We start from the raw sequence: 22015 nt of genomic DNA on the forward strand, positions 1-22015 counted from the left end.
CGGTTCCTTAAGTGAGAAGTAAATCAATTAACAGAAAAATGACACGATGGTTAGGCATAAAAGGGACAATGCTGCCAGCCTCATTAGCTTGGAGCACCCTTCCAGCTCACACCATAGGGACTGATGACTAACCTTGCCAGGCAGCGCTGGAGGTTTGGAAACCCACCTCTTTGACCTAGGCCCGGTCAACACCGGTCAACCCTCTGAATCAACGCTGGCGCTCCCAAGCCCACTCACACGGAAGCAGTTTCCGAAACAGGCGGGGTGCGGGGGTGGGGGATCCCGTTCCAGCCCCACCCCTGAAAGTTGCTGGGAGTGGCACCCAAAGAACTTTCCCAGATTGATCTCTGTTGCCGCTCGGGGAGGTCAGTTCCAGGCCCTCAGCCTTTCGGCCGGGAGCCAAACTGCCCTGCCTGCCAAGCCCCTCCTTCTCTGCACCTTAAACAGCCGCGAGGGGAGAGTCGGCTGGGATTTTCTTCTTAAGAAGTCGCGCAGGTTTTTCGAGCTCCACTCTGCGCCTGGAGAGCCACGGCAGCAGGAACAGGCACTGCTGCCACCGGGCCGACGGGTGAGTCACTGTTTGGAAATGGAGTGGGCGGGCGAGGGTGTGAGAGAATGAATGATGTCAGGAGCGCGCTGGGCGCAGGGTGCAGGGAGCGGGCCGCGCGCGGCGGGCGGGGAGAGCGGGCGCGGGGCCGCGGTCAACATTGAGCGCCGCGCCGTGGGTTGAGTGGGGCGGGGAGACCCAGCCCTCGGCGCGCACGGAGCCGCCTTCGGCCGCTCGGAGCCTGGCCGGTGCTGCAGCGCCGCCGAGTGCGGCCTCGGAGACGGCGGCCGCGGGAGGGACCTGGAGAGCTGCTTCCCCTAGTCAGGCCGCGGCGTGGGAGGGCGAGACCCCGAGCAAACTTTCTAGCGGCTTCGGCCCGGGGGTGGTGACGCCCGGACCTGGCCGCGGCGGCTGCGGCAGCGGGCTCCATCCCGTGGCAGATCCCCTTCCCGGGAGCAAGTGCCTTCAGCTGGGAGTGTCTGGAGCCCCGGCAACCAGCGGGTGAGGAGCGCGCGGAGGGGCCAGGAGGAGGATGGGCTGGGGAGCGGCTAGTCCTCCGAAGCGCGGGAGGGGAAAGGTGGATTGCGAAGCGGGGACGTGGCTCTAATCCGGCCCCCACCCTCCCTACCCAGGGCATCCTTCCTCGATTTTGTGGTCTGGTGGAGAGATGTGTGCCTTAGTCTCCTTCCTCTGAGCAGTCAGCGCATTCATTTGCAACCCATTTCGGGTACCTTGGTCCTGGCGTTGAAAGGGCACAGGTTATAAACCACAGATTGTCCAGAACCACTCTGGAGGTCAGGACTGAAGTTCAGGTGGTCAGGTGGTGGAGGAGGAACTGTGTGTGGTTTGCTTTTCTTTCTTTCTTTTTTTTTCTTTTTTTGAGAGGCACTTACTGATGATGTGTGAACAGTAACAGCCCAGCTCTTGGGCAGCCCACACCGAAACCCTTCAACGTGTGGCATTTCAGAGCTGCTCCCCTTAGGGAGGGGAAGACTTGGTTTCTCAGCGAAAATAAGGGGCAGTGAACCCCTGTCAACATCCAGTCAGCAGTATGGATAATCATTACTTATCCGCGGCTTGAAACCAACTCAAAATGTTATGTCCTGTAGTCTTTTTTATTAATGTTGCCATTCCTCTATTTCAAGTCTTGCGTGCTCTAAAATGACCTTAAAATCATTTTGACGTGTGTGTTATGTTTTGAAGAGATTCAGCTGTTTAGTGTCACTGGATTCGGCGTGGATTTTGAATCTGTACCTAACTTTTCAAATGCTTGGTTTCATTTCCAGTCTTCTGTGTTAACGGTGGGTGCTCAGGTACATTAAACATTCTGAACCAGTAAAATGGGATTATTTCTACTTCAGATAATAAAGTGGATTAAATAAGGATTAATAATGAGGATAATAATGAGGATTAAAGCGCAAAAGACCTCTCATAATGTCTGGTACAAAGCAGACCCCAATAAATTGTAGCTGTTTATATATAAATAATAGTATGTTCCAGCTGGCTTAGCTAATAACCAATTAATTTCCACAGAATGTCCTTCTTATAAGCCTGGTGGGCCGAGGGTTAGCGTGTGAAATGCTGTGGCAAGTTCTTTAGATTGGGAAGTGATGTTTTCAGCAAGTTAAACATTTTAGTACGGATACCTGAGAAGGTTATGGTTTTCATCCTGTGTCATGGGAACTGCCATTTACTGTTTAAACAATGTCAGAGCAATGGCTGAAAGTGACAACCTGGAATTTACAGGAAGAATGTGTAGGAAGCAAACTTTACCTTTACCTTTTTTTTCTCTCTCTCTAAAGAAGCAGTGCAAGCAGTGCAAAATGTCCTCTTTATGGCCCTTTCCTTGGTCTTCTGAAATTCTTACTTCACAATAGTCTGGTTGAAGTGGTTTTGTTTTTTTGTTTTTTGGGTTTTTTTTTTTTTTTTTTTTTTTTTTACAAGTTAATGTTTAATTTGGTTCGTTTGGTTTCATTTTTAAGAAAGCTGGTTAACTTGTGAATCTAGAGGGAAGCACTTGGACACCTTGAGGTGGCTGCACCCTGTTCTGAGTTTCTCCCCTTCCAGAATCTTGTAAAAGCCCTAGGAAATGTTTGGAAGAAACTTTAGCACTGTGCACGTGTTTTTGAAGACATGTACTCTTACCATAACTATAACAACTTATAGGGTGGAAGATCTGGGAGCTGTGTTACCAGCGTACCGTGTAGTGAGATCATGGACATGGGAGTCCAGGAGGCCTAAGGCTCTCTGAGAAGCTGTGTTCCTTTGAGCAAGTTTACTTAAGCTCTTTGAGATTTTTGTGGGACTTTAAACAAAATATAGGGAAAAAATAGAAATAATCTTAGAACTGTTAAAATAGACAATGGAATACCAGTGAGAACTTTCTTTTAAAGTGATACTTTGAGGTGAGATGTTTCTTTTTTGAAGGAATAATTACTGAGAGTTTTGGACAGTTTTAGACTAAACAATTACTTACTCACCTTTAGCACATTGTCTCAATGGAGAAACTGAAGGCTTTGTCTTGAACTACTAGTACCAGATATTTATTTGCTGAACCTTTAGTGTGCAACAACTACATAACAGCCACCGTGCTAGGGGCTAGCAATGCTAAGGAAGGAGGAGATAGTTGCTACCACAAGGCTTACAGTCCAGTAGAGACCTCAGGCTGTGATTATCAAGAGGGGGAAAAAGGAGTCAAAAAAGGAGAGTGCTGGGGACTTGGGAAGAGACAAGAAGTGATTCGGCTGTCATAGGCTGCCTCCCACTGATAATAGAAGATCTGGTGGCATTCTGAATGGTCTTGAATAGGGGCTCATAAATTCTTTATGAGGCTGAATAATAAAAGTATGCCTTCTTGCTTTACCCAGTAAAATATTATGGACAAGTGATAGCTCTTCGGTTTAAATAATTTTAAATATTCAAAGCAAGCTTGTTTAAATGAAATCTGAAGGGTCAGCTCAGCTCAACTAAGATATATTTGCTGTGTGACTGGGCGCAGTGGCTCATGCCTGTAATTCCAGCACTTTGGGAGGCTGAGGCAGGCAGATCCCTTGACGTCAGAAGTTCAAGAGCAGCCTGGCCAATATGGTGAAACTCCGTCTCTACTAAAAATACAAAGATTAGCCAGGCACGTTGGTGCTCGCCTGTAGTCCCAGATACTCGGGAGGCTGACGCAGGAGAATCACTTGAACCCAGGAGGTGGAGGTTGCAGTGAGCTGAGATTCCATCACTGCACTCCAGCCTGGGCGACAGAGCTAGACTCTGTCTCAAAACAAAACAAAAAAAGATTTACTTGCTGTGAACAAAACACTGGTACATTTTTAAGAGGATTATCAGTGTATGAGTATTCCAATTTATTAGTTTTCCCCATATTATAAGTAATGTGTTACTTATGGAAATTTATAAGTATAGGCAAAACAAATCAGCCATAATCTCACCACCCAGAAAATCATTTAACATTTATATCTGCCCCCTCTTGATTACGTCTCTACTGGGCTGTAAGTCTTGGGTAGCAACTATCTCCTTCGTTTTTGACCCTGTGCACAGATAAACAGCTAACAAGTATTGATCTTACTATGGGCCAGGCAACGTGACAGTTGCTTTATATATCAAATCTCTTGTAATTCCCACTCCAATCTAGTGAGGTAGGTACTCTTATTACCTTCTCTTACTGAGGATAAAACTGTTTTAGGGAAATTAAGTAACTTTCCTGAAGTTGCACAGCTAAAATTTATCTCTACAAAAATGGGTTCGTTCTCTGTGTTCCAACTTAGGTTTTCTCTCCTCATCCAAACACGGACAACTGTGTGTCACTAACATACTTGTACACAGCATCATTTTTAGTTTTCTGTTACGTGGTTGTGTCTCAAGCAATCCCCAATTGCTGAACACTTAGTTTGTTTCTAGTGTTCACTATTTTAAGCAGCTCTGTATTAAATCTTTATGGCGATATCTGTCTACACGTTCATGATTATTTCAGTTATTTTGCATTTTTAAAAGTGAAACATAATGTTTAATTTAGCTGCCCTTTTTTCTAAACTGTATTCGGAATTAGAGAACTGTTCCCTGTTCTTTAATTTAAAATTCCAGAGTCCTAATTTCTGAGTTCCTTTAGTGTGTCTCATAAGACTTCAGCAATAGGATCAACTTTCTCTGTGGAGCCGCACAGTGGATCAGTAGCTCATTATGCAAGGAATTTATCTGTTGAAAAGGGAACATACAAACTTTCTTAAAGTACTGTTTGCGTTTGTTATTTTTTATTAGCTATGAAGCTAAATGTCTTTTGTGGGGAGGTATAGCAGAATGGAGGGCTGCTAATTTTGCCAAGGAGCTCTCTGAAGGACTTTCTACTTCTACGGTTTGATGAAGCATTAGAACCCAGTGAGATAGATGAATGACTTTCAGGTGTTGCATTTAGCAGCCTTATCACTAGCTTTAGAATAAGTTCCATCAATTTTAAATAGGTCATCTGGTTTTTAAAACGTTACACATTTGTTGTTTGACATTTTGGGGCTGATTTAATCAAAGCGTGAGAAATTTCCGTTAGTTTATTTTCGTTATAAATATAAAGCATTTCTTGAAACATTCTGAAGTTTTACAATAATATCACATCTTTGCTACTCTGAGTCAAAATTTTAGTTTTTCCTTCGGTTTTCTATTTTGATTTCCAGTGTTAATTTGTCTTTAAGGTTTTGATAAAGGATGTTAGAATATGAGTAGTGTTCATTTCAGCCACTTCATACGGATACCCAGATCGGTTCACTTTATTAATTTCTAACAATGACTTGTAATTCAAAGCAAAATTTAAAGAAACAGCTAATATAATTAAAGCCAAATCAGATGAGTTATTTTATAATTGGTTTTCCCTCTATTGACAAACTCCTATACAATTTGAATTCAGCCTTATAATTTTGTGTTTATAGTTATTTAAATTGATATCTCACCTTAAACTTTCAAACCAAACTTGTGCACATTTTTTTAAAGAAGAAACTTTAACTGAATTGTTACTTTTATAAGTACAGTCTTTTCTTTCACTATACCCCTATTTACTATTTATATTATTTTTATTTTACTTTTTAAAATTGAGACAGAGTGTTGCTATGCTGCCCAGGTTGGTCTTGAATACCTGAACTCAAGCGATCCTCCCGCCTCAGCCTTCCAAAGTGCTTGAATAACAGGCATGAGCCACCCTGCTCAGCCACACAATTCCTTTATTTTTCCTTCCAGCTTTTATTTTGGGTGTGCAGGTTTGTTACATGGGTAAATTGTGTGTCACAGGGGTTTGATGTACATATTATTTTGTCACTCAGATAGTATAGTAACTGATAGGTAGTTTTTCAGTCTTCACCTTCCTCCCACCTGAAGTAGGCCCCCGTGTCTGTTGTTCCCTTCTTAGGGTCCATGTGTACTCAGTGTTTAGCTCCCACTTATAAGTGAGAACATTCAGTATTTGGTTTTCCGTTCCTGCATTAATTCACTTAGGATAATGGCCTCCAGCTACATGCATGTTGCCGCACAGGACACGATTGCATTCATTTTTATGACTACATAGTATTCCATGGTATGTATGTACCACATTTTCATTACCCAGTCCACTGTTGATGGGCATCTAGGTTGATTCCATGTGTTTGCTATTGTGAATAGTGCTGTGATGAACATATGTGTGCATATATCTTTATGGTAGAATGATTTTTATTCTTTTGGGTGTATATCTAGTAATAACATTGCTGGGTCAAATGGTAGTTCTGTTTTCAGTTATTTGAGAAATCTCTAAACCGCTTTCCACAGTAATTAGCTGAGCTAATTTACATTCCCACTAGCAGTATATAAGTGTTCCCTTTTCTCTGCAACCTTGCCGGCATGTTTTTGACTTTTTAATAATAGCCATTCTGACTAGTGTGAGATGGTATCTATTGTGGTTTTGATTTGCATTTCTCTAGTAATTAATGATGGTGAGCATTTTTTCATATGCTGTTGGCTGTGTGTATGTTGTCCTTTGAGAAGCGTCAGTTTGTGGCTTTGCCCATTTTTTAATGGTTTTTTTTTTTTTTTTTTTTTTGCTTGTGTATTTAAGTTCCTCATAGATTCTAGGTATTAGACCTTAGATAGCATCCTGTTTCCAAACAGAGGTGGAGACCGTTCAGGAAGACTTGCAGCATTAGTTGAATGTGAAGTTCTGTCTTTGAAACAGAGAGAGGTCAATTGTGTGGATTCTCCAAGCTTCCCCAAACACAGAAGATGGAGTTAGTGTTGATAAATAGTGGTGGTTAAATAATGATACCGTAAATACTAGTGAAGATTAAATGAACTGCTATCTTCATCTTCAGACAGCTCTGCAAAAATGGAAATTCTATCCACTCTGGAGGTATAGAAATAATTAAGAAAGTGTTTAAAGGTGAAACAAGGCAAAAGTAACCTCAAGCCTGTGATCCCAGCACTTTGGGAGGCCGAGACGGGCGGATCACGAGGTCAGGAGATCGAGACCATCCTGGCTAACACGGTGAAACCCCATCTCTACTAAAAATACAAAAACTAGCCGGGCGTGGTGGCGGGCGCCTGTAGTCCCAGCTACTCGGGAGGCTGAGGCAGGAGAATGGCGTAAACCCGGGAGGCGGAGCTTGCAGTGAGCTGAGATCTGGCCACTGCACTCCAGTCTGGGCAACAGAGCGAGACTCCGCCTCAAAAAAAAAAAAAAAAAGTAACCTTAAAGTAGCCAAGGGTACAGAGCTGGTGGGAAGTGGAGCAGGGATTTGAGGGCAGGCCCAAATGATTCTAATGCCATACACTTCCCAGTACCCTACATAGCTTTCTGTCTTCTCTCCACTAGCTTCAGCGATATATTGGGTTTTGAGAGACATAGTTTGATATAGGACTGTATGTGTACATTCTCGTGGAACATTTCTCTGGTCTGTGCTGCCTTAAGATCATGAAATTATGCCAGAGGTGAACCCTGACAGGCTTAGGCGGGCTTGGACTTGAGTCACAGCACTGCTGCTCACCACTAGATGCCCTGGAGCAGCTTCCACAGGTGAACCTCTCTTTCCTGGCTGCATAACGGGAGTAAAATAATATTTACCCCATAAAGTGACTATACGAATTACATGGCTCCCTGTGTGTAAAACATTGAGAGTAAAGCCTGCTTCACAGTAAATATTCAAGGGCTCAGCGATCGTTGTTTTCTGCATATAAGCTGCACTTCTAACTTTTAAAAGAGTTCAGTCCTATTGTGTCAAATGGAACCATTCTTTCTCATTAAGGTAGCATGTTTCTTTTGGAATGGTATGTCCACATCCATGTGTTACATCTTGGCTGTGCTAATAGGAGCTGGAACCTGTCCCGTATTTTTCCCTGCCCCCTTTCCTTTGGGGTTAAAATAAAATGATTGAAGTTCGTTGTACACTGCCATTGAATTCAAGAACTTTCATAAGAAGTGTATAACATCAGCTGTGAATGCTGAAAAGCTTTTGAAGCCACAGTCACAATATGCCTGCCCTCTTAGCAGATGCTGGTAGCGGTAGTCTAGCACAACTGGTACTGTCCCTCACAGAGCTTAGGCTTCTGGGGAGTATTGTACCATGAACACCACTGTCCCAGAAAGTGCCTGGGCCACTAAGAATCACAAACCCTACTGTCCTCGCCAATGCTGTGCGTCTTTCTTTAGGAGGCCCTGAGACAGTTTATTTAACACAGCTGCTACTGTCTTCTGACATTTGCATTTGTTCAGCGAGTTGTTGAACCACCCAGTTATTACTACCCCAGTAATTGCTACCAAACTTTAATAGCAACAAAGTGTATTGTTTTGGTTAGTGTAATATACCACTTATTCTGCATGAATGTAATTGAATATATTTACATATATATAAAATATATGCCATATGCTAAATTAGCTAGGACTCAGAAGTTTGCTCCCTTGAAATATAGTTTGACTGGCAAGTTATAAGCAGCAAGCAGGAACATTTAAAAGTTTATTTAACAAATACTTATTTTCACTATGTGTCAGGGTTTGTTCTAAGTACTTAAAACTGTTACTCATTTACTCCTAAAATTCGCTTTAAGGATCCCTACTTGAGACACAGCGAGGTTAAGTCACTTACTTAAGGCCACACAGGTGGTAAATAGTTGAATTAGATTTTGAAAGCAGGCAGCCTTACTGCAGAGTCTAATCAGTGCACTGTTGCTTGTGGAATCTAGCATGTTTCTCACAGTTTGGGCCCTATTTGTGTCCTTGTATATGCAATTTTGCCAAAGAAAAAATTGCACCTGTTCAAACATATGATCAACTCTGTGATTTACCATGTGGCGGATTACAATTAGATTATGTATTTCAATATTGCTATTGAAAGACATTGATAGACTGGGCACTGTGGCTCACACCTATAGTCCTAGCACTTTGGGAGGCCAAGGTGGGTGGATGGCTTGAGTCCAGGAGTTTGAGACTAGCCCAGGCAACATGATGCAACCCCTCCTCTACAAAAAAACACAAAAATTAGCTGGGCCTGGTGGTGCATACCTGAAGTCCCAGCTGTTTGGGAGGCAGAGGTGGTAGGATTGCTTTATCCTGGGAGGTTGAGACTGCAGTGAGCTGAGATTGCGCCACTGCACTCCAACCTGGGCGACAGAGCAAGATCCTTTCTCAAAAAAAGAAAAAAGACGTTGATACTAATTTTCACTATGGTGTTATCAAGCATTTCTCTGTAAAAGCTGAGTGCATGGTCGACCCTGGTGATGGTCTGGGAAGGAAGCATGTATTCTCCCATTCCCCACTGAGCACACTCAGCTAAGCAAGATGAGCAGCGATCTCGGGTCTCTTGTCCTAACAGCATTCGTTTTATATTTTAGCTTTAGGGTTTTCATTTGTTGTAAATTAAAATAGTTAAAAATCTTTATTGGAAGGGAGTAGCTTGTACACTTGAGGTTTCTTTGTTTTCTAATTACTGTTGGAGATGGTAGTAAGCAAAATAATGGCTCTCCAAACATGTTCACATCTTAATTCCCAGAACCTATGAATCTGTTATGGTATATAGCTTGAACATTCCTAATCCGAAAATCGAAAATGCTCCAAGATCTGAAACTTTTTGAGTGCCAGTGTGACACTGTAAATGAAAAATTGCACACCTAATGTCACATGATGGGTCATAGTTAAAACAGTCAAAACTTTGTTTCATGCACAGAATTATTTAAAACATACAAAATTACCTTCCATCTGTGTGTATAAGATGTATATGAAAAATAATGAGAATACTCCAAAATTAAAAAAATCCAAAACACTGCTGGTCTCAAGCATTTCAGATAAGGAATTCTCACTCATCCTGCATGGAAGGGGGAATTCGGGTTGCAGATGGAGTTAAGGGTGCTGACCAGCTGATGTTGATATTAACATTATCCTGGATCATCTGGGTGAGCCCAGTGTAATCACAGGGATCTTCTGAGTGGAAAAGGGAAGCAGAAGAGTCACAGCAGGAGAGTTGACATTATTGGAAAAACTCAAACATCCATTGCTGGCTTTGAAAATGGAAGGAGGCCACAAGCCAAGGAATGCACACAGTCTCCAGAAGCTGGAGGAAGCAAGGAAATGAGCTCTCCCATGGAGCCTCCAGAAAGGAGTACAGTCCTTCTGACAGTGTGATGTTTAGCTCAGAGGGATCCATTTGGGACTTCTGACCTCCAGAACTGTAGGAGAAAAAATATGTGTTCTTTTAAGCCACTGACTTTGTGGTAACTTGATAGAGCAGCAGTAGAAACAAATACAGAGCAATCTGTGTTTTGATTTGTTCCTTATGCCAGTCCTAGAAGAGGGCTGCCTGATCTCATGATTTATTACAGACACATTAAGAATAGCAAGGTTTACATTTTGAGGGCTGTTTTATTTTACATGTAAAATTAACCACTTTGTGGGAGGGAGAGTTAACTTTTGATAATTCTATGTATTTCTATACCTAGCAATTATTTAAAATGACAGTACCAAGGTTTCCAGGAAAAAAGTGTCTTAGTGATTCTGGAGCAGGTAGAACCACTTGAGCCTTTTTTGTCAGAGTTACCTAACAGGAATGTGTCTCTGCATCCCGTGTAGTTGTGTCATGCCTTTGCATTTGTTTAGGGTGAAATGATAGTCCCAGCATGGTGATACTGGGATGGTGGAGATTATCACTTAATTTTTACTCTAGGTTCCTTTTAATTTTTAAAGATCTTGTATTTTCTCTATTTGCCTAGCAATGTTATTATGAAGTCCCAGAGAACAACAGCTGTAAACAAAAGGTGGCATCATTCATTGGGTCATCTATTGTAAGTACGTAGAGGGCTATAGACTCTCAGAGTAGACAGTATCTCAGAATCATAGTGTCAACTTCTGAAAGTAAAAAGAACAAGAAGCTGGGCCCAGTTGCTCATGCCTGTAATACCAGTGCTTTGGAAGGCCAAGGTGAGAGGATCACTTAAGGCCAGGAGTTTGAGACCAGTCTGGGCAACATAGCCAGGCCTCCATCCCTATTCTGCCCCTCCCCTGCCTCCCCACCACCGGGCCTCCCCCCCCACCAAGCCCCCCCCCGCCTCCCCCCCACCCCACCTCCCCCCCACCCCACCTCCCCTGCCTCCAAAATTAGCCAGGTGTGGCATGCACCTGTAGTCCCAGCTACTCAGGAAACTGAGGCAGGTGAATCTCTTGAGCCCAGGATTTGGAGTCTGCAGTGAGCTATGATCATGCCACGGCACTCCAGCCTGGGCAATAGTTAGACCCCATCTTTAAAAATAAAATGAATAAGAATTATAACAATAGATGGGGTTTTTTTTTTAAGGAACCTGTGATAACAATCCTATATTCAGTTTAAGTTCTTCTCTTTGTACAATGTAGCAATAGCACTTGTGTAAGAAATAAAATCTTGGGAATTTTCTTGTGTCTTAAAAAATGGAATCAGAAATAGTGTAGAATTTTGGTAATTTTTATGAAATACAGGTGGAAAATTAGCTGGATGGTGTTAATATACATAGCAGTTTCTAGGGGGACGAGATTGTCTTATGTAGAAGTATAAAAAAATTGGAAACTCTAAAACCATAGAGATAGAATATTTTCGTATTTGTAATTCTTTTAAATGCATTCTTTTTAGATTTGGAGTCACTTTGCGACTTTAAGAGGAAAATATCTGTACATATAAGATGGATTGAATTCCTCTTATAAATGTGCATGTTTGAATAAAAACTTGATGTGGGAGGATAGAAAGTTTTGGTCTGTATTCTAAAATGCTTTTAGAGATTTTTCTAGGCCCTTGCTTCTCTAATTTAGAAACTTCTTGAGCCCTGGCTCTGTGGGTGTAGTATCCCATCAGACTCTGACTCATTTGCTTACATTTTATCCTTGTCAAGCACAATTCTTGGTTAATAGTTTGCTTTGTCCTGCCAGTATCTCCATGACAGAATGGGGATGTCTTGGCTATATAAGTAGTCAAGTAAGGAACCTTCGCTAGTACCAGAAGGGTATCTGTTCCATCTCCCAGCAATTGTTGATAAGTTTAAAGATTGATGTTCTCTGTTGCATCTTTTGTTAATATGAACTAGAGCTTATTTTTCTTTGATGAACTAGTTTCTGAGCTTAGAAAGAGCAGACTCCGGACCAATGTGCCCAGCATCCCTAAAGAGTTAACCATCTCCCAAGAACCTAGTACTGTCAATGGAAATATAACGTGAGCCGTACATAATAGCCATTTATGTAATTGATTTTTCCAACAGCCACATAACAAAAAGTAAAAAGAAACAGATGAAATTATTTTTATAACATTTTATTTAGCCTAGTATACCAAAATATTATATGTAATGTTACCAGTTATAATCAATATAAAATTCTTGAAATTTTTACATTCTCTTCCAAGCCTTTGAAATCTGATGTATATTCTACACTTACACGATGTCTGAGTTCAGACCAGCTACATATAAAGCACTCAGTTGCCACGTGTGCCTGGCACCTCCTGTACTGGGCAGTGCAGCTCTAACCAGCCTTATCCTTAAGGAACAATATCCCACGTAAATCTGAAGACAATTCATTAAGCGTTGCCATCCAATGACTTTGACATGTTGTATTTTAAAAACTGAATTATATCATGGAGTTACTCAGTGAGTGCCACAGCACACTGGTTCCAGTATCTTTTGCAAGTATGAGTTAACAAATGTTACAGTGAAACTTCTCTCTGAGGTTATCTGTACCTTCGATTTGTGACTATCCATGCCAGGAGATGTGCCTGGGCCTGTAAATGAAATGTTTAGATTATTTTATTCATGAGTATGGGAAAGATGGCCACTCATACTCTTTAGCATCTGGTCTGTTCTCTTAGCTCCAGTGCATCAGTACATTTAACTCCTGATCTATCACCTCATTGTCCACCATCATCTTTACCCTATCCTTGCCTTGTTTTTGTGTGTAATGTTGTTTACTAATTTGTGTTCTTCCTCAGTTGCTTATTGTGACAATTTGGGAAGCAAGGCCACTGTAAAACCTCGATCAGAGAAAACATTACTTGATATCAAATATTCGGCGGCCAGGAACAGATATGATTAGAATGTAAGAAGCCCCAGGCATTGTAGAGACTGGGAGAAAGGATGGGCAGGGGAGGGAAGGGAGAGGAGAGTACAGTTCTCTGGGGGAAAAATAACTCAGTGCAGATGAAGGATTTCGTAGCAGAAAATTCACTGACTACTAGGGAAGCCACTGCATTCATCAAGCTCCCAGGATAGGTTACCTTGGATTTCATAAATATATTGACTTAATCAAATACCTACATGACACAGATTGCTGAGACACAGTCCCAAGCCCTCCTCCATTCCTTTGAAATTGATTAATGTATTTAACACTTTTTTTTTTTTTTTTGCACTTGCTAGGTGCTAGACCTCATTTTTTATTCTGGGGATTCAGCAGTAAACAGGAGTCTAGGTTTCTCCTCCATTGGAAATCGGTTGTATATGTTGAGAGAGGAAAAGGTGTTGGAAAGCAGGATTGATAGGATGATAGGCAAGTAATACCAATGAATAAGTTGAGATTTGGACTAGTTCTTGGAAGGAAATAGAGAGTGACTGGGGTAGCCTACCCTAGGACAGTCAGGAAAGGTTCGTCAGAAGAGGTCAGGTTTACACTGAGATGTGAAGGATGAGAAAGACTCAGCAGAGTGAACAGCATGTACAACCTGTGGAGGGAAAGAGTGTGCTTACACAGGAATGGGAAGAAGGCCAATCTGCTGCAGCCTGTGAGCAGCAGAAGTAGGTGAGAGATGGGTGTGGCGAGGCAGGTGGGACCGAGTGGGGTAGGGCTTGCAGGCTTTGTAAGGAGTATGAGCCTTGTTCCAAATGCCATGATAAGGCATTGTGATGTGACATAAGAGGGAGAGTGAGGTCGATTTACATCTGTAATAGATCACTCTGGCTGCTGGGCTGGCAGAGAGTGGAGTAGGAGGGGGTTAGAGTAGAAGGAAGGAGAGTTATGAGGCTATTGGGAGCATTCTATATGAGAATTGATGCAACTTGGAGAAGGGTGGTGGTGTTGGAGATCGAGATTGACGGATGGGTTTGAGAGTTTTGGAGACTTAAGGTACAGTATGTACAGTACTTTCTAGTAGTAGAAAAGTACAGTACCTTCTAGTAGTAGAAAAAATTAAGCATGGCTCCTAGTTTTTTTTTTTTTTTTTTTTTTTTTTTTTTGTGGGTGAAGAGTTGTAGTTTAGCCATTGATTAGAGTTGCCATTAGTCATCCTAATGGTGACAGATGTCAAATAGCCAGTTGTGATGCAGAGACCTGCATTCAGGGGTGAGATCAGGGCCAGAGTTGTGTCAGTGTAGAAGTCATATATAAAGTTATGGGAAGTCTAGAATCACCAGGGAATATTTTGTAGGCAGAGAGGCCCTGAGAAATAACAGTTAATAGGTCAAGTAGGAGACCATAGGGTAACCAGTGAGGAGGACCAAAAGAACAGTGTCCCAGATGCCACAGGAACCAAATGTTTAAGACAGGGTGGAGTAATCAGTTCTCTTGTAAGTTCTTGAAGAGTTGAGTAAGATGAGAACACAATGTTCAATGGGTTTAGCAATGTGGAAGATACTTGAGATCTTGTTGAGCATTTTTAGAGAAGTGATTCAAAGCACAGCTGAATCACCTCCAGCATCCCCTGCAGGAAACTTTCCTGCTCTCTCTCGTTTCCACTTTACCCTGTGGGCTAGAGGCCTTTTTCTTCTTTTCCTTCTCCTTCTCCTTCTTCTCCTCCTTCTTCTCCTCCTTCTTCTCCTCCTTCTCTTCTTTCTTCTCTTCTTTCTTCTCTTCTTCCTTCTTCTTCTTCCTTCTTCTTCCTTCTTTTCTTTTCTTCTTCTTCTTTTTTTGAAGTTACATATTAAAAATTTTTTTTGAAATAATTGTGCATTTACAGGAAGTTACAAAGATGATTCAGAGGGTTTTGTTAGCCTTCACTGGTTACTCCTGATTGTTGCATCTTGTGTAACTCTAGTATCAAAACCAGTCTTCTTTTTGTTTCAAAGTTTGCAGGCCCTTGTCACTCCACTACCATATTGTAATCTGGTTTTCTGTTTATATTGTATTTCTTCTAGATGGAGCTCCTTGAGCAGAGTTCATCTTTTTTTTTTTTTTTTTTTGTACTTCCTAGCATGGTACCACTTCATACGTGTTTGCTGAGTTAATGACTTGAATATTCTTGAATGCTGTATTTTTGCTTCCATCATCTGCTACTGTGTTCTCTTAGGCAGAAGCAAATGAAGAACCCAGGTTTCCTGTTTTCCAATCAATCTGCTAACCTCTTCCTGCACCACCTGCCTTCTGTAGCCACTGCCTTGCCTGGGCTGAGGATATCTTTGCCCAGAATTACATCACTCCCTCTCCTCTCTGACTCTTCCTCCACCACCACCAAGCCAATTGCCAGTGATTGATTCTGAAGGCTTGCTTAGCTCCATTCCTTTCTTGGACATTTCATTTGTACCCTGTACTTTCTTGGGAGTCATATATGAAAACTTGTGGAAATCCCCTTCTTACCCATTTCAGAAACCCCATCTTTCCCCCACCTCTTGAGTTCTTTGGGTGAAGACATCTCTGAATTTACTTCATACAATTTACCATTTTTGAAACCTTCATTTGCTCCATTGCACATTTAAGTATCTTAGAGACCTGGAAAGTTTGGGTTCTATTTGCCTGGTAGCAGTTGACTATGGCAACTTCAAAAGGGTTCTTTTTAGCAACTTCCCCCCCGCCCAGTAGTTATTTTGCTACCAGGGCTGTGTGGAAGTGTTTTTTGTTTTTTTTTTTTTTTTTTTTTTTTCCTTCTCTCCTACTTCTATCAGTTTGTTTTCCGCTTCATTATCCTCCTGTTGCAACACCCCAATTATGCTAGTTGCTGTGGAGATGTTAAGTGTATCGCTAATGGAGGATTATTCCTTTAGGTGGAGGGGTAGAAGTGAGAGGAGGTTATAAATCTTGTTTTTGTGTAAATGTTTCCTAGTAACAAAAATAATGTTACTAGAGACTGTGGTATATAAATGGCCATATAGGATTTGCTTGTGCTTTTAGAAGGGATTGGATTTCTTAATTAAAGAAAATATTAACTTAAGATTCTGATCTTATTTGAGATTAATACCCTATTTTAATACTTTGCTGTTCATTCTTTAAGTCCCTTGAACATAAATTCCCCATATAGACAGAATATTTTCTTGAAGTGATCTTTTAAAATTTATTTTTTAAAAACTTTTTAAAACTTTACTAGAGGGAGACACATTTTTGAATATTATTCCATCTGATTTCTATTTCATGAACTCTTGCAGCTTCCCATGGCCTTTATTCTGTAATAATTAAGGTGATTCTGTGTCCTGGTTCACACTAGTCATGGTGTGTACCTATTGTCCTAGTATACTTATTCATTAGTAAGGCTGTCTTTCACTCTCAAAACTGGCCAGGTTTGGATGTTAAATTATATGGTCACCTTAATTAAAGACTACATTTAATAGAAAACTGAAGGAATGAAGTATTTCATGTATCTTGTTTTAATCCACATAACTTTTATACACATATGCACATACATATGTAATTTTTCACTTTTTTCAACTAATAGAATCTTGCCCCAATGTCTTGAAACTGCAGAAAGATATATATTTTCTTGTTATTGTTGTAAGCAAGTGAAAAGAGCTTTTCTTGATAGAGCTCTGATTTCCTCATATTATGTTTTCACTAAGATTCACTGCACTGTAATAGTGCCTGACTTGGCTTCTCCTAACTGGACGAGGGCTGTTTTTGGGTGGTCAGTGTTGTACAAATATTAGCTGTTGTGATTTGAAAAGATCGTATCTCAAGTTTGATTCCCTCCTCCATATACATTTTCACCTCATGTTCACGGTAGATTTCTTCTCCTAGACTGTTCGTAGTCTCATCTCTCTATTAGCAGCTCAGTTATTGATATACCCAAGGATAGACTAATAGCCACTGGAGTGAATAGGAAAGGAAGGATATTTTAAAACTTGAACACAGTGAGGGGTATAAAAGTTCCATGTTGATATGCAATCTTGCATTTAAAAAGTATTCACATTCTTTCCCTAACACCTTCCTCTTAATATCAAGTATATTATTGTAAAAACTCTGAAAATGATACTAAAATTTTTATAATTTAATGAAAGATCCTGGAGAAATTTTTGGGCAGGTTATGTTCTAGGGTCAACAGGATCTTGAAGTGATTGTAAAGGTAAGTAAGAGTTAGTGAACTACTAGTATTGGAGGCCACCTTTCAGGGTTAATCTCTAGAAAAGAGTCCTGTTTCACTCTTCAACATGTCAGCAGAATCAGGGTTGGTGAAGGGAAGAGCTTGGTGACAGCCAAGCAAGCACCTATTTTGTGCCAGGGTGAGTGTACTGTTGTAAGCAAAACAGACGTGGTCCCTACCCTCATGGAGCCTACCACCTATTGTGGGAGATATCCAATTAAAACAAGGAAATCGGTATGTAATTACAAGTTATGGAAGAGGACCCATGTTGGGAGAATAAGAAGAGAGACCCACTTTAGAGAGTGATTAGTAAAAGGCCCCTTTGAGGAAGGAATATTAAAGTTGAGAAGGTGCTGGCCATGTGTATTTGTTAACCTAAACTAAAACTCTGTGAAGTTGGTGGTGTATCAAGGTCAGACTCATTAAGTAATTTGTTCAGGGTAATCGAACCAACTATTAGCAAACATGAGGCCCTTCTGGGTTCCTCCTGCAGAGTTTCCCCATCTTTTTTTCATTATTGACCCCTGAAGGCATGTTTTTAGACAAGTTTTTTCTAGCCACTCTTTTTCCCCTGTGAAATTTTAATGCCTTTGGAAGACTACAAACCTTTTTTTTTTTTTTTTTTTAAATATACCTTTCAAGCACCAATCTTTGCCCTTGTTGAGAATGCATCATCTATTAGTAGGGCTCATTTTGAGGCAGTCAGAAATTATTCTTGGATGTTCAGTTGGACTTTAAGTCCCTTGAGGTAGAGACCAACACTAGTTGGGAAAGCTGTAATAATAGATGCTACCTACCATGGTACTTTTTTAAAAAAAATTATTTTTTTGTGGGTACATAGTAGGTATGTACTTATGGCCTTTTTTTTTTTTTTTTTTTTTTTTTTTTTTAAGGGACAAGGTCTCACTATGTTGCCTAGGCTGGAGTACCATGATGCAGTTACAGCTCACTGCAGCTCAAATGATCCTCCCACCTCAGCCTCCCAAGTAACTGAGACTACTGGCAGGCCACCATGTCCAGCTAAGCTTTTCAGTCTTTTTGTAGAGATAGTCTTGCATTGTCACCCAGGCTGGTCTTGAACTCCTGGGCTCAAGCAATCCTCCTGCCTTGGCCTCTCAAAATGCTGGAACTTACAGGCATGAGCCACTACACCTGACCTTTAAAAAAATTTTTTAAAAATATTCCATGAGGTTGGGAGAGGCAGAATACAGATGTTGGAAGTAGAGTTTGAAAGTTCTTAGATGGCTTATTAAGGGTAATCATGTAAAACATATTAGGTTGTGAAGAAAGTAGGGAATATACTTGAAATTAGGTAAGAAAGCTGTAGTCTGTATCTTCTTCTCTGTATCTGTGTCTGTGTATTAAGCTGTGTATTAGGCTGTTCTTGCATTGCTATAAATAAATTTATTTAATTTATTTAAAGGCTTTAATTGACTCACTATTCTGCAGACAGTACAAGAAGTGTAATGCCAACATCTGCTACTGGTGAGGGCCTCAGGAAGCTTACAATCATGGCAGAAGGTAAAGGGGAGCAGGCGTCTCACATGGCTAGAGCGGGAGCAAGAGAGAGACAGGGGAGGTGCCACACACTTTTAAAGAACCAGATTTCATGTGAACTCAGAGTGAGAACTTGTTTATTACCAAGGGGATGGTGCTGAACCAATTCATGAGGGATCTGCCAGGTTCTACCTCCAACACTGGGGATTACATTTCAACATGAGATTTGGAGGGGACAAACATCTAAACTATATCAAGTTATATATATATCTCATATATATATATGAGACATTTAGATCAAATTAGTTCTAGTTGTCTGGTAGACAGTCATGGAAACTAGAGTAAGGTATACACGACTTAGTGACCTGTCTTGTAATTCCCATGTGTGCCTCAAAGAATTTTTGAGGTGGACTCATTCTATCGAACAGACTTCAACATTTTAAAGGTATTACATCCTTTTATTTCATCAGCCACTAGTGCCAGATAGATCTTAATTTTTTTTTGACTCTTTAAATCCTGTGGTGTAATCCAAGCTGATTTTTCCCCCTTTTAATCTTTTTCTTTTGTTTTCCTTCTTAACAAGCAAATTCCCTTTAGTAGGGGCAGGAAAATTATGAAACTACATCCAGAAAGGATGTGATATATAAAAGTTCTTTCTAAATGGTTTAGTAGGAAAGGCAAAAGAAAGACAATACATGGTATTAGTTGCTACATTTCATTTCTGTTCTTTTTGCCGCATTTGCGCAAGCAGTTGAGCCCCGACTTTGCCATCATCACTAAAGAAAACAAGGCCTTCAGTTTGTTTTTAAATGGTGTGCTTGAACCTTCTATTAAAATGTTGTTTGTGAAACAGTCTTAGGGTTGGGTATAGACTTACTTTTTTTTTTTTTTTTGATGAAAACTTCTTTACTTTTTTATTCAAGTAATTAATTATTCTGGTATTCTGAGACTCCTTTGATCCCTTCAACTTAAATATTGACAAAATGCTTAATTTGAATCATTTGCCCTCAAAAACATTTTTACTCATTTATATGAGAATTGATCTAAAGAGAATGTGGATTGAGACTTTAAACTTATCCCTAATTTAACAAATTATTAAATGTTTATAAAGCACGAATGTTCCTAATAGTTTCTTAATATGGAATTTGGAAGCAGAAGTAGTGGAAGACGTGTGGTGTCAGCTGTGAATTGCCATGGATGTGCTTGTCAACAAAGAGAAGCCAAATAAGCTGAGTGTCATGGCAACAGAGATTGGAGAAGGAGCTCTGAGTCTTGGACTGCTCAGATCAACCTCCATCCTCCGGGTACTTTCACCTGAAAAGGCTCAAAGATCTCACATCCTTTGGGTTAGGACTGAAGAGTAAATTTATTGTGCAACAGAATGCTATGTTATAAAGGGCATTCAGTGTGACCAACCAGGTTCCAAGAAGGCTTGGATGTCATCTTCCCTGTCCCTCAAGTCAGGAGCAAGGCAGAGCCCATTGAATTCTAGATGTAATTCACAGAAAACACCAAAAGGTTGTTTGAAATTGAGATGTTTTTATTTAAACTCACAGTATAAAACTTACACGGAATTTTGAAAATGGCAGAAAATTATTTTTGGGGACCTGGCTGTTATTTCTGCAGTCAGTTTTCTGTCTTATGGTAGAATCTTATTTGTAGATATGCTTCATGTTAACTGTAATTTAATTTATTTAAAGGCCTTAATTGACTCACTATTCTGCAGACAGTACAAGAGTAGTCTGTAGGTAGTAGACTACTACCTGCAGTTTCAAGAGGTGTTTCAAGAGTAGTTTCAAGAGGTGATTAAAATACCTCTTTTTGCTGGGTGCGGTGGTTCACGCCTGTAATCCAGCACTTTGGGAGGCTGAGACAGGCAGATTGTGAGGTCAGGAGTTTGAGACCAGCCTGGCTAACATGGTGAAACCCAGTCTCTACTAAAAATACAAAAAAAGTTAGATGGGCATGGAGGCAGACACCTATAGTCCCAGGTACTTGGGAGGCTGAGGCAGGAGAATCACTTGAACCTGGGAGGCAGAAGTTGCAGTGAGCTGAGATTGGGCCACTCCAGCCTGGGTGACAGAGTGAGACTCTTATCTCCAAAGAAAAAACAATTCGCTTTTTAAAATCATCTTGTATTTGGCCAGGTTGGGTGGGCATGTAACTAAAGTGGCTAGGGGTATTTAAAAAAAAAAAGTGTTGGATGGACATGGTGGCTCACACCTGTAATGCCAGCACTTTGGGAGGCTGAGGCTGAAGGATCACGTGAGCCCAGGAATTCGAGACCAGCCTGGGCAATGTAAGGAAAGCTCATCTGTACAAAAAATAAAGATAAAATTAGTCAGGCATGGAGGCACACACCTGTGGTCCCAGCTACTCTACTGGAGAGTCTGAGGTGGGAGGACCACCTGAGCTCAGAAGGTCGAGGCTACAGTGAGCTGTGATTGCATCACTGCTCTCCGGCCTGAGCGACAGAATGAGATCCTGCCTCAAAAAAAAAAAAAAAAAGTGTCTACTCTCATTACGACTGAATTTTAGATTCTAAAATGAACCAATGAAATGACAGCCCATCTCTTCAAAGAGCTCATGTGTAAATAGGATTTAACTAGGTACAGTCAAATACAGGTGAATTGTCTTTCAGGTGCTAATTGGTGTAGCCTTTGATCTGCCTTAGTTCCTAATGGAGACTGGATCATTCGTTCTCTCTTAAACTGGGGAGAGAGTTAATACGAGCTGTGGCAGATGATTGTAGCTCTCCTAGAAAGAAGCTTGGAAGTCGTCTTCCCTGTCCCCTCAAATCACAGGCAGGCCAGAGCCCATACATGCAAGAGCAGTTTTGCTGAGCCAGGAAGGGGAACTAATCAGGAAAAATGAGACAAGAGGCTGGGCTGAATGCCCCAGGCCAGGGAGCAGCCAGTTATAGAACTCCTTAGAGATGGAGTCTTTTGGGCCACAGGATGAGGAAGATGATGTAGCATCCTGCAAGAAGCATCTGAGGCCTGGGTTAGCAGAACCTTCCTTCTCCGAGGCTCTGGGAACAGTCTGGATTTGGAATTGGAAGCAGGAAACAAGAAGAGAGAGTGATATGATATGTTGCAGGAGTAGTAAAGGAGCCTGTGATCTGAAAGGGAGGAAGAGGAGTGTGTGGCCATTTCATGAAAATAGGGTTACTGAGAAGAGCATCGTGAGGTGTGCTCTGCACCTTCCTCTGTTGTGTGTGGTTTGTACCCCAACATTCTCAACGCAATCA

At 41.1% G+C, this 22015-nt stretch overlaps 1 protein-coding gene across 1 annotated transcript in view; it reads left to right on the forward strand.

Annotated features, from left to right (window-relative positions):
• Positions 1-337: 337 nt before the first annotated feature.
• SGMS2 (sphingomyelin synthase 2) overlaps positions 338-22015 on the forward strand; it is a 98548-nt gene continuing 76870 nt past the window's right edge. Inside the window, exon 1 of the mRNA XM_010373208.2 lies at positions 338-568. The gene's annotated coding sequence lies outside the window, so the exon portion shown is untranslated. The remainder of the gene's footprint in view (positions 569-22015) is intronic.

The sequence above is a fragment of the Rhinopithecus roxellana genome, chromosome 2 (genome assembly GCF_007565055.1).
Source record: "Rhinopithecus roxellana isolate Shanxi Qingling chromosome 2, ASM756505v1, whole genome shotgun sequence".
Taxonomy (NCBI): domain Eukaryota; kingdom Metazoa; phylum Chordata; class Mammalia; order Primates; family Cercopithecidae; genus Rhinopithecus; species Rhinopithecus roxellana.